Here is a 13520-nt window from a genome sequence, read left to right as displayed (position 1 = left end):
ATTTGGAAAATGTCCCGCTGCTGCTGCCCCAGCTCCATGTGGAGTCTGCCCCCACTGTGCGCCCTGCCTCCTCTGCTCAGCTGGCTGGTGTGGGATCCCTTTTGAGGAATCAGTTTGGCAACACTCCCCCCCCCTTTTTAAATCAGGCTGGCACTCAAATGGCTGTTGCACATGCACATTGGCCAGCTGAGCAGCAGTGGTAGAGTGTGCAGTTCAGTGGGGGCAGATTCTTTGCAAAGCAGGCAGAACATTTTACACATTTCAAAAGGTATAATCTGCTTCCTTGCAGGCCCTCCCGGCCGCTACTGGGAGGCACCGCAGCTATTCACTGCATGGGGCCTGCATTCTCCCCCCACAAGATCTGGTACCCTAGGTGACCCCTTTTGTTCACCTGGTGCATGGCTGGCCATGGGTGTACCAAGAGTGTGGAGGAAAATCAGTTGCTAAAGTGACTCCATGGCACATGTAATGTGGAGAGCTGGTCTTGCCACCACAAGCAAGCCTTTGTTAAGCAGGGTCCATTTGCATGGGTGACTACATTCATTCATTCATTCATTTGATTTCTATTCGCTTTCTATACATGTGGCTGCTGTCGTAACATATTTCCCTTGGTGGATGAGGTCATAGCTCTGTGGTAAAGCATTTGCTTTCACACGGAAGGTCCCAGGTTCAATCCCTGGCAGCATCTCCAGGTAGAGCAGGGAGAGACTCCTGCCTGAAATTGTGGAGAGCTTCTTCCAGCTGTGTGTATATACTGAGCTAGATGGACCAACGGCCTGTCTTGGTATAAGGCATCTTCCTATGTGTCTGTGTAATGTGTGGTCCAGTCCAGTGCTGAAGAACTGTTGTAAACAAACAGACCCCCCTTCTTCACCTTAGCGAACATTTCTTCACAAACAGCCATTTTGCTCAATAACTAGGTCATGTGCTGACTCTGTATTGCCATGAAATATCTTTGAGAACAGGACTTTTTAGAACAGAAAAGTGTGTGTGTGTTTTGCTTGTGACCTAAAAAATCCCCAGCCTGATCACTGTGAAATAAATCTGGATATCAACTTGACTGCAAGTGATGGGCTGACAGAGGAAGCGTATAAAAAACAAAGAACCTAATTTCACCCAAGTGTCACTAACAATGAAGGTCCATGAAGAAGAAATGCTGTAAATGAATGATATAACTAACAGAAACATAACTTTGAACAAGCATCTTGCTAATGGAGCGTCTTTGGCTTAAACCCAAGTGTTCCAGTATCTGTATTGCGGGCCCATGGCAATCCACAGACAGGATCTAGAGCAGGGATTCTCAGCCTTGGGTCCCCAGACATTGTTGGACTCCCAACCCATCACCCCAACCACACTGGCCTAAGCCATTGTGGCTGGGAATGATGGGAGTTGTAGTTCAGTAACCTGGGGACCCAAGGTTGAGAACCCCTGCTCTAGAGTGACTTAGTTAGTCACAAGAACCATTTAAATAAATAGGACATTACTGATTTAAGTCCCATTTAATTCAATGATAGCTAATCATGAGAAACTTAGTCTGGATCCTGCCCCATAGTTCCCAATAATGGCTTCCATTTGCAAACATTGCAGAGATGAAAGTTTGGGCGGTATATAAATGTGATGAATGAATGAATAAATATAAATAAATAAACATTGTCCATATTCAGATATAATGAGAAATAATGTTTTCTTGCTTTGAAAACATGCTTCAGAAAGCTGCAGTCATGTGTGCCAACCCGACTTCCTCCTCAACTTTTGCAAACAAGAGGAGAGTTAAAGATTCTGCTTCCACTTTTAAAACCATGTTCCATACACACTTGGAGAACTACAATTTAACTAGATAGAGCTAGAAAAAGTCAGAATATCAAACCACAGCTAGGGCCAGAATGTCTGCAGTGATTTCTGGTTCAGTGCTTATAAAACATCGGTCCCTGAAAATGTTGGAGGTTTCTCTGAATGTATGGACTCCGTTAAAATAAATTTAAGTTACACTTGACAGGGGATACTGATATGTGGTGGTCCATAGGAACACCACATTAATATGGAGAAAATGTTAATATGGAGAAGATGTAGTGAGGGCCTTTCCCCCAAAACACATAGATTGCAGAGAGGAGAGCTGGTCTTGTGGTAGCAAGCATGACTTGTCCCCTTAGCTAAGCAGGGTCTGCCCTGGTTGCATTTGAATGGGAGACTAGAAGTGTGAGCACTGCAAGATATTCCCCTCAGGGGATGAAGCCACTCTGGGAAGAGCAGATGGTTCCAAGTTCCGTCCCTGGCTTCTCCAAGATAGGGCTGAGAGAGATTCCTGCCTGCAACCTTGGAGAAGCCGCCGCTAGTCTGTGAAGACAATACTGAGCTAGATGGACCAATGGTCTGACTCAGTATATGGCAGCTTCCTATGTTCCTATCTCATGCTTGTTGAAGTCCATAACTGAGAATAGGGGTGTGCATGAATCAATATCTGTGAATTGATTCAAGATTGAATCAGATTTTAGATCCCCTAATTGATTTGTTGGAAGCAGCTGGCTTTGTCAGCTGCCTCAACTAAATCACCCCCAATTCAACCCAAACAGGACACCATTTTGAGGCCCTGTTTGCTTGAACAATGGGCCTATAAATGGTGAGGAGAGTAGTGGTGTGCAAACAGGTTCGGCGTCAAACCGAACCACCCCCTGTTTGGTCCAACTTTGAACCAAAGCCCACTGGGGGTTTGCAACCCACCCTTTTTATCACTTACCCCCTCCGGGGGACTTCCTCTAGGTGGCGGGGTTATGTGTTTGCGTGGGTTTCCCCTCTCCCCGCCAGCCTCCTTACCACCCTAACCGGCCACTTTCCCCTCCAGCACAGTGGCCATTTTGGAGGCTGCTGTACCTGCGCAGTGGGCCTCTGCATGGCCAGGGATGACCCGAACAGGCTGAAGAGCCTGCCAAATGGCTGGTTAGAGTGGCAAGGAGGCCGGTGAGGGGGAACCCCCACAGAACACACACACACGGCCACCTAGAGGAAGAAATCCCCCAGAGTGGGTAAGTGATAAAAATATATATTTGGGGGGAAATAAAAATTTGCAAAAAAAAAAAAAACCCGGACCGGACCAAACCTGGGGTTGGTGGGTTTGAGGGGGTGCAAGACCGAACTGGTCTGGTTTGGACTCGAACCAGGCCAGCAAGTTCCGTTCACACCCCTAGGGGACAGCTCATGCACCAAGTCTGGAGAGGAAGGTTGGTCTCCCTGCCAACCCCAGTTGGTAGACCAGCTCTCCTGGTTTTCTGGAGAGAGCTGATCTACCAATTGGGATAGACAGGTAGACCAACCCTCTGCTCTGGATTTATTGTGTAATCCCACCTCAGGTTGAGAGCTGGTGTACCCACTGATTCCAGTTGGTAGAACAGCTGTGCCCACCATTTTGAGACCCGTTTTTCAAGCAAAACGGGCCGCAAAACAAAAGGGTGCCCAAACCAATCTGAGCTGAATCAGGTGTGATTCTATTCTACCCTGAATCTGGTCGCTTTTTTCAGGGTGATTTGATTCAGGGTAGAATAATTAAATCACCCCCGATTCAAATCGAATTGATTTGTGGTCAAATCATTTTGCACATCCCTAATTGAGTGGTTCATATGGTAGTGGCTGCTTTTTGTGTATTGTCTTTTCTTTAAGAAATGGCTTAATTATGAAAACCTTTCTGGAAGGATCATTATTTAAAAATAATTATTATTCCTCTATTGCATAAGCTGGGCTATTTTGCATTTAGAAGTCTGAGTGTGGAAGTGTTTTCCATTTCATCAGCAGAGTGATTTCATCAATAGGTTGTGCAACTGTGCCTTGAAACAAGATGCATCCCAGGAGTGTCACGTACTGAAATAATCCCTGCTAGCTGGCCTGGGCGCAGAACATCTGCGCCTCATAGTTGTCTCTTATTCTCGGCCCCCAGCCGCTTTCTCTCCCCCCACGCCCGTGCCACTTTAATCTCCCACTCCCCTGGACGTTGCTTTTTCTCCGCCCGTCCCCCCCCCCCCGGTCTCTTTCTCGCCTCGCCCGCCTGTTGGCCTTATCCTCTCCGCCACCTTCCTCTCACACTCTCAGCAGCTCGCTTGCAAACTCTCACAAGAGCTGCCACACATGGGATTAGCGACGGGTACGACTAAGAGAATTATATAGAGAGATTGCTGCCTTGCTTTGAACTATGATTAGTTTGTGAAGCTGTTGCTTGAACATCATCCATTGAATGCTAGTTATATTTTAACCTGCATGGTAATCCAGGGCTACCTGAAGTTCTAAAACACGGCCCTTAGTGATGACTAACTTAGTTAAATGCATACTTCCTTTTTAGTGTAAATTAATCTTGTGGATCAGGTGAATCTCTTTCCTTTGCAACTCAGTTTGAGTGACCCACAGGATATAATACAGCTCAGTATTTATATAGTGTTTTCAAATGTCTGAAGCACTTTGCCAACATTATCTCATAAACTGTATATGTATGAATGCTTTGCTTTAGTCTCTCCTTTTATCTACGATTGTCTGGTCCAGATGGTGAAAAAAGTCAATATCCATCACCAAAAAAGTGGAAATAGAGGATGTTTTTCACCCCACTAAAAGGCTCCACTTTGCATAAAATTTGCATATGTGTATTGGAATTATATATGCATAGTTTGATTAAAAAATGAATAGTTTGAGAATAAATAGGGAGTGAAAGGGAGGAGGAGAAGATACAGAGGCTCAGATTTTGCCTGCCTATCTCCTGACCTTGGCCTGGAGATATTTCATAGCCTCCTCCATCTCACACACACCCCTCCAGCCCAGTGTGGATAGCTCGAAGGACAGTCTATGTAGCTGTTGTTCTGCTGTTCTGCTCCTTTCATTCTTCGGAGTGCTGGCAACTGTTTCCATCTGTGAGCACTAATTTTTCTCTGCCCCAGCACCTGCCTCTCTCACCTGTGAGATAGTTTTTGGAAGCCTATAAAGACAGATTCCCTGGAGAGAATCTATCTATGTGGTCACTAAGAGTCGACACCAACTTGACAGCACTTAATCAATCAATAAAGACAGAGGGAGCATCAGCAGCACAGCCGGCGGCAGGCAGGCAGCCTGTATGCAGCAATTGAAGCCGGCCACCAAAGGGAGCCAGCCTTCAGTGTGGGGCTGAGGAATGGGGAATACTATATTCCTTTTGGTTATTTTAGGAGCTGCAACAGCTGGTTTGTCTGACTTTGTTATGAAACTTGGTTGAAGTTAGTTTGTAATGTGTTTGGGTTTGTCTAGAGATGGGGAGACAGGGGGTGCCTTTGGTGACTGTGAGGCAGCTATTCCGGTGGTGGTGGGAAATAGATGAAGTAATGTTAGCAGGTCAGTGGGCCGTTCTAGGGGAAGGACAGTCAGAAATTTAATATCTTTCTTCCCCTCCTGTTGTCCTACCAGCTCTTTGACCTTGAGGAGCACTGCCAACAACCCACATAGCCTTACCTTGCTCCTTTGCAATGCCAGGTCAGTCCAGAATAAACCCGAACTCATCCATGATTTGATTGTGGATGAAGGGGCCAACCTGGTGTGTATCACTGAGACTTGGTTGGGGGAGGCTGGTGGCCCGGTCTGGTCCCAGCTTCTCCCTCCAGGGTATTCTGCAGAGGAACAGATATGGGGACGTGGGCAGGGAGGTGGAGTGGCTGTGGTCTATAAGGTTAACATCTCCCTTACCAGGGTCCCTGTCAGTGTATCTGATCATATTGAATGTGTGTACTTCAGTCTAGAGACCAGGGATAGATTGGGACTTCTTTTAGTGTACCAATCACCCAGTTGCCCAACAGAATCCCTTAGTGAGCTGACAGACATGGTCGCAGAACTTGTGTTGGAGTCTCCCAGACTTTTGTTGCTAGAGGACTTCAATGTTCATTTCGGGACCAACTTGTCCGGGCAGCTAAGGAGTTCATAGTGGCCATGACAACTATGGGCCTATCCCAAGTGGTCTCTGGACCGACGCATATTGCAGGTCACACACTTGATTTGGTCTTTTACTCTGATCAGGGTGGTGTTCGGTGGATAGGAACTCCTGTGATTTCCCCATTGTCATGGACGGAACACCATCTGGTTAAGGTTAGGCTTACAACCACTTCCCACCTCTGCAGGGGTGAGGGACCTATTAGAATGGTCTGCCAGAAGAGGTTATTAGACCCAATAGGATTCCAAAAAGCCTTGGAGGGATTTAATTTTGGTTCTGCCAGTAATCCTGTTGATGCTCTAGTGGAGAACAGGAACAACAGACTCACAAACGCAGTAGACACGTTTGCGCCCAAGTGTCCCCTCTGACCCACTTTGAAATTGGCCCCTTCGTATACAGAAGATTTACAGGGGCAGAAGTGGCAAGGTAGGCGACTGGAGCACAAGTGGAGAAAGACTTGACTCGAATCTGACAGATTATGACATAGAGCACATTTAAAGAGCTGTGCTCAGGCAATATGTGCGGCAAAGAAGCAGTTCTTTTCTGCCCATATTTCAGCTGTGATTTCATGTCCAGCAGAGTTGTCCAGAGTTGTGAGGGGGCTAGTAAGTCCCCCTCCCCGAATCAGAATTTGGAGCCATCAGTTACCCTCTGTGATGTGTTTAATGAGTTCTTTGCGGATAAAATATCTCATATTTGGGCCAACTTAGATGGAGACTCCACAATTACTGCGATTTCTGAATTGGAGGTGTCCAGCAACTCCTCTTATGTGGTTCAACTGGATCGGTTTCAGTTTGTGACTCTGAGGATATGAACAAGTTTGGAGTAATGAGGCCTACCACCTGTTCTCTTGACCCTTGTCCAACATGGCTTGTTCTATCTAGAAGGAAGGCTGTTGTAGGAGACCTGGTAGAAGTCATAAATGCTTCTCTGAGGGAGGACAGGATGCTTCCTTGTCTTAAGGAGGCAATTATTAGACCTATTATAAAGAAGCCTGCATTAGATCCCTCAGAGCTGAACAACTATAGGCCGGTCTCCAACCTCCCATGGTTGGGCAAGGTAATTGAGAGAGTGGTGACCTCTCAGCTCCATACAGTCTTGGAGGAAATTGATAAACTAGACCAGGGATTCTCAAACTTGGGTCCTCAGGTGTTATTGGACTTCAACTCCCATAATCCCCAGCCTCAGTGGCCTTTGGTTGGGGATTATGGGAGTTGAAGTCCAATAACACCTGAGGACCCAAGTTTGAGAATCACTGATCTAGACCCATTTCAAACTGGCTTTCGGGTGGGCTATGGGATTGAGACGGCCTTGGTTGGCCTGATGGATGATCTCCAATTGTGATTTATTTATTTATTTATTTAATGTATTTATTTATTCAGTTTCTATCCTGCCATTCCAAAAATGGCTCAGGGCAGTTTACACAGAGAAATAATAAATAAATAAGATGGATCCCTATCCCCAGAGGGCTCACAATCCAAAAAGAAACACAAGATAGACGCCAGCAACTGTCACTGGAGGTACTGTGCTGGGGGTGAATAGAGCCAGTTATTCTCTCCCTGCTAAATAAAGAGAATCACCATGTTAAAAGGTGCCTCTTTGCCAAGTTAGCAGGGTTAGGCTTACAACCTGACAGATTTCCTGCATCTGATGTATTTAAAGAAGTTTTTGTTATTCCCCTTGATGCTTTTAGCTCAATGTTCCTCAAACTCTCTTATTGTCACCTTGCATTTCTTTTGCCAGAGTTTGTGTACCTTTCTGTTTTCTTCATTTGGACAGGCCTTCCAATTTCGTAAGGAAGTCTTCTTTCCTTTTATGGCTTCCTTGATGTTACCTGTTAGCCATGCTGGCATCCTCCTGGACTTAGTGGTACCTTTCCCCCTTTTGGGTATACAGCCTAACTGGGCTTCTAGTATTGTGGTTTTGAGTAAATTCTATGCATTCTGGAGTGAAGTGACTCTCCTGATTTTTCCCTTTCAGCTTTCTTTTCACCATACTCATCATTTTGGAGAAGTTTCCTCTTCTGAAATTCAAAGTGTCTGTGTTAGACTTCCTTGGTGAAGAATGGTCCAGTTGGTACAGAATGCAGTGGCCAGGCTGGTCTCTGGGTCATCTCAGAGAGACCACATTACGCCTTTGCTGACAGAGCTACACTGGGTGCCAGTAGGTTTCTGGGCAAAATGCAAAGTGCTGGTTATAACCTTTAAAGCCCTAAACGGCTTGGGCCCTGGGTATTTAAGAGAACATCTTTTTCATTATGAGCCCCACTGCCTATTGAGGTCATCTGGAGAAGTCTGTCTCCAGTTGCTGCCAGCTCGGCTGGTGGCCACATGGGGGCGGGCCTTCTCAGTTGCTGTCCCAAGATTGTGGAATGTGCTCCCTACTGAAATACGATCCTCCCCATCTCTGACAATTTTTTAAAAGTATTTGAAAACCTACCTCTTCACCCAAGCTTTTTCAGCTTTTAATCTTTTTAGGTTTTAATCTGTGTTTGATTTTAAATTATCTAAATTGTTTTAAGTTTTTGTGTATGTTTTAAACTTGTTTTTATGTTATTATTAATTGCCCAGAGATGAAAGTTTGGGGCGGTGTACAAATCTGATAGATAGATAGATAGATAGATAGATAGATAGATAGATAGATAGAGCCCACCACTGTGAAGCTGATGACCAGGTGAGCTGTATATCTGCTCAGTCTGCTGTCTAGGTGGAGAGTTCTCAAAGCCTCTGCTTCTTAACCATAAATTCGGGTTCGAACTACTTTACTCAGTCAATAGGGATAACTGCTGTGCTAACTGAGTAACTTCTCACTGTCACCACCACCACCTCTGCATGAAGGAATGAAGCTGCACCTGCTGGGCCTACCTATCGGTGCTCCTGCATCATGTGGCTCTGCAGGCTGCCACTGCAGCAGAAGCTCCATTCTGGCTTCCCCATTGGGTGGATAGTCAGTAGGATGGCAGCAGGGGAAGGAGACAAAGGGAGAGAAGCTGCTCAGGAGAGCAAAGTTTTCTGAGCAAACAAAATGTTCCAGTTACTCCCCAGATCTTTGGATACCACAACAAATGCAAAAAACACTGGCTGAAGTGCAAGAGATCTAGTTGGGCACTGTGCTTCCACTGTTTTAATATGATGTGTGTTCTGTGGTGAAATACAGTTGTGGCCAGACTTGGCATGGCGACACCCTTCCTTTCTGCTGCTGATTTTGTAAACCCAGAGATTCAGGGGCGGAGCAAACAGAGTTGTACTTCAAAGAACCCAGGCCATCACCAATCACGGGCCATGAACGTGGCCCCAGACATGCCTCCCTGCGTCTGACATTAGACACGGGGATGTTATTTCAGTCCCAAACTGGGCCCCAGGGCCATGTTTGGAGCCAAAATCAGCCCACACTGCATTGGTAGCACGGCCAGAGTGACTCTGCCTGCCTTAAAGGCAGGGAGAGCCGCTTCTGGTCTCGCGGCCAATGCAGCAGGGCCGATTGATCTCCCTCCCAAACGGGGCTGCGTGGGAGGGAGACCACGTCCCAGACGTCAGATGCGGGGGCGTGGCTAACCGGGCCCCTGCGTCTTATGTCAGATGCGGGGGCAGGACTAGAAGACCATGGAGGCCAGCCGCACATGGGCCGCCTCCAGCCTCCCTACACTCCTGCAGAGATTGTCCATAATAATAAATTGCCGACTATTATTAGGTTCTGATAATAATACATCTGAACCCAGAGGTTAATACTGACTAATTCAAAGTTTATTTGATATTTGAGCAATTGAAGGGGGAAGTGTAGATCAGAGAGACATTTGCTGAATACACTTGCTGTCAGTCAGGCATCTGCAAATTTAGGCTTAGCTCATTAACCAGTCATTATTTGTGCTCACCACTTATTCACTCTCTTCCCTCAGATCCTTTTCTGGTGAGTCTTCTATCACTTCCACTGGGATATGGAGAGAGTAAGAAACAGTGGAGTCCTCCCCTAATGTTCAGAAGAGATTCCTGCTGTTTCTTACCTTCTCAAAAATGGCAGTGGAAATGAGACCTCTGGTGAAGAGGTCTGCTTGGTGTTGGGTGTTCTGCTCATCAGAAGGTTGGGCGAACTCGCTACTGGCAGGTGGATTTGTAGATGCCGGCTGTCAGTGTATTGGCTCCCTTATTATTTATTTAAAATGCATATATCCTACCTTTCCAGACTCATAATGAGATGCCCAAAGCATCTAAGAAAAAAATAATTTAAAGAGAACTATGAGTTGATTTGGATGATTCCTTACTGGCTCATGTGATTAGGAAGGGGACACTTAATTTGTTTTTGTTTTTAAAGTATTTAGAGTATGTGTCAAAGGGCCATTCGGATGAACAGTCCACCACACAAGGAAGGGACATGGTGGGAAGGTGTTAGGACATCTGTGGAGGACCTCATGATGGGCATGCTTTTAGCATATTGCCTTCCTGACTCTGTGGGTCAGTAAGGTATGGTCCAAACCAACCCTGTATCATGAACTAAATAACAAACCAACAGTCAAATCTGCACAAAAAGACGGCAAACACATTTAGGAGACATTTAACTGAGGAAGTGATTTAAAAAGGACATTTGTACATGGCATCAACATGCCATGAGTCAGGGAGCCTATCAGATCTCCTACTGTGGTGAGCACCCTTGTGAGTGTTGAAGAATCCAAATTTGGCATTTCAGCTGCTATAGTGTAAGACATTCCTTAATGGGAGAGGTGTTTGACACCAGGTGGTCAAGACTAATCCTTTTACAAAGTGTACCACTGCAGAAGGCTATGCTTGCTTTGGACCAGGGCTTCCCAAACTGTCAGAGTGTGTCCCTTAAAGCCAGAAATGCTTTCCTCTAGGCAATATTCCTGAAGCTCTGCTGGGGATTCTGTCCCCTAGTAGTAGTATAATAATGTATTGTAATAAACCCTTGCTAATTGAGCAATGAGGCACCTTTTTAAAGTGGTGATTATCTTCTCTTTAGCAGGGGGAGAGCATTTTTTTTCTTTTTAAAAAAAATATTTTTGTACTGCCAAACGCAAATGTCTCCTGGTGGTTTACAGAAAAATAAAAACAAAACCCCAGTTAAAACCAGACAATTAAAAACAACCTGTAGCTGATCAAAAGCTTGGTTAAATACATGTGTCCTGAGAGCTCTTTTAAAGGCTGCTAGAGATGGTGACGCTCTTACAGTAACAGGGAGTTCATTCCAGAGTCTTGGGCCAGCTATGGAAATGGCTCGACCCTGAGTTGCGACCAGATGAGCTGGTAACAACCGCCAGTGGACATCTCCAGGAGGTCTTAATAAGTGGTGGAGATCCTAAAGCAGAAGTTGCTCTCTTAAGTACTCTGGGTGTAAGCTGTTGTAGGGCTTTATAGGTAATCAGCAACACTTCTATAATTTGCTCGGAAATGTATGGGCAGCCTGTGTAATGCTTTTAAAATAGGGATAATATTGTTGCTTCGTATCTGGAGACCAACCTGGTTGCTGTAATTTGTACCAACTTTCTGGACTATTTATAAAGGCAACCCCACATAGTGCATTGCAGTAGTCAAGTCTGGATGTTACCAGCATATGTGCCAATGTTTTTAGGTCATTCTCTTCCAAAAATTGCCATAACTGGTGTATCACTCAAAGCTAATAAAAAGCAATTGACCCTATTCAACCCAGGAGGTTTTTCAGGGAGCAGGCTTTACTGCAGATTTACTGTGAGGCTTTACTGCGAGTTCGGGACATAGCGGATACTTTGACACAAAAAGAGGATTTTTTTTTTTTTTAACCCCGGACATAAATCGGGCTAGGTTCCAATACGGAGGGGAAATCGCAAATTGCGTGTGAAGTGCTCTCTGAAATATCGCACAGTCTTTGGGGAAAATCTGGCCAATATGTGAATGCACACCCACCCTCCCAAAGTAAAGTCACCATCTGAAAAAGTTCCAGCAAAGCATTCCTGCAGTGGTTGTTGCTGGTGTTAATGTTGTGAGCCCTTTGGGGACAGGCAACCATCTTATTTATTTCTGTTTTTATTTTTCTATGTAAACTGCTTTGAGATCTTCTGTTGAAAGTAAAGTAAAGTTGTGCTGTCGATCTGGTGTCGACTCCTGGTGACCACAGAGCCCTCTGGTTGTCTTTGGTGGAATACAGGAGGGGCTTGCCATTGCCATCTCCCACACAGTATGAGATGATGCCTTTCAGCATCTTCCTATATCGCTGCTGCCCAGTATAGGTGTTTCCTATATTAGGTTGTCTTAGTCATTGTGAAAGACAATATTAGGTTGTCTTAGTCATTGTAATACGCTTATATAGCACTTGTAAATGTTTGAAGTGCTTCGTATACATAATCTTGCAGTCCTTGCAGCTGCTCTGTAAGGCCGGTCAGTATTTATTATACCTGTATTGTAGATTCAAGCAACATAATTTCTATAATCAACACTCGTCAAGGAGTTCACACACCCCTTCCCCATTAGAGAGTACAATGAATGTAAATAAGGCAAGTACTCCTGGACTCCATAGAAGCTAGGCATCTTCATTTCAGGCTTATTAGAAAAGGAAACTCATGAGCTACTCCTCAGGATTGTGATTCTTGGTGTTCCCTATTACTTTATCGTTGTTCCTCTTACCCTTAGGTCTGACCTCACTGACTTTAAGTCATTGGAAGAGGAAGGATGTGACATAACAGGGAGGAATACAGAGTCATTAGTGTCTCTCAAGTGAGGGATAACAGTGTTGGTGACTGTAGCATCAGATGTGGTTTGAATCACTGGAACTGTTAAGGCTGTACGTGAGTTGGATACTCCACCACAACTCATGCCTCTTTACTTCTATTTCCCACTCCTCCAGCATAAAACTGCTCAGGGCGGCTCACAACAACAATAAATCAGCATAAAATAAGTAAATGGGCAGCATACCAGTATTAAAAAAATAGGGGTAAAAATGGAATTCCAGTTGAAGCCAAGTTTAAAACCCAAAGATCAGGCTTGTATAGACAGCAAGTTAAAATCCTAAAAGGCCTTTTAAAATCCTTTTTAAAAATCCTGACAGGCAGCCTTGTGAAGCTCCTCTAGGAGAGCATTCCAAAGCCACGGGACCACAACAAAAAGGTCCTGTCCCTGGTTTCTGCCAACTGAATTTGAATCTGTGGCAAGGCTGATAGCAGGACCTGCAACACAGGAGGAGGACCCTGGCAGATTCATATGGATGAATGACACCTATGACTTTGAAGGCCAAAGCCAGGATGGATGTACTTGCAACTAGCATCCTTGCAGTAGGTACAGATGAAGTTTCTTAACAGTCTTCAAGGGAAGCCCCACATAGAACATGTTGCAGTAATCCAGTCTGGATGTAACCAATGTGTGGATAGCTGAGGTCAGGTTCAACTTTTCCAAGTTGGGTATGCCAACTGTAGCTGGTAAAAAGCACTTGTGGACACTGCCACCACCCAAGTTCCTAAGGATAGTGTTGGGTCCAGGAGAACCCCCACACTGTGAAGTTTGCATTAGGGGAGTGCAACCTTGTCTGAGATCATATTTACCTCACCACCTGGATAATCTGTTTTACTAACCCAAAGCACCTCTATCTTATTTGGATAATGTTTCAGCTTCTTTGT

The 13520-nt window shown here is 45.2% G+C and overlaps 1 protein-coding gene across 3 annotated transcripts in view; it reads left to right on the top strand.

Annotated features, from left to right (window-relative positions):
• TJP2 (tight junction protein 2) overlaps window positions 1-13520 on the top strand; it is a 99527-nt gene that overhangs the window by 26270 nt on the left and 59737 nt on the right. The gene's annotated exons all lie outside the window — the stretch shown is intronic.

This window comes from Hemicordylus capensis, chromosome 2, assembly GCF_027244095.1.
Source record: "Hemicordylus capensis ecotype Gifberg chromosome 2, rHemCap1.1.pri, whole genome shotgun sequence".
NCBI classification, from domain to species: domain Eukaryota; kingdom Metazoa; phylum Chordata; class Lepidosauria; order Squamata; family Cordylidae; genus Hemicordylus; species Hemicordylus capensis.
This window is presented reverse-complemented; position numbering and strand designations above follow the sequence as displayed.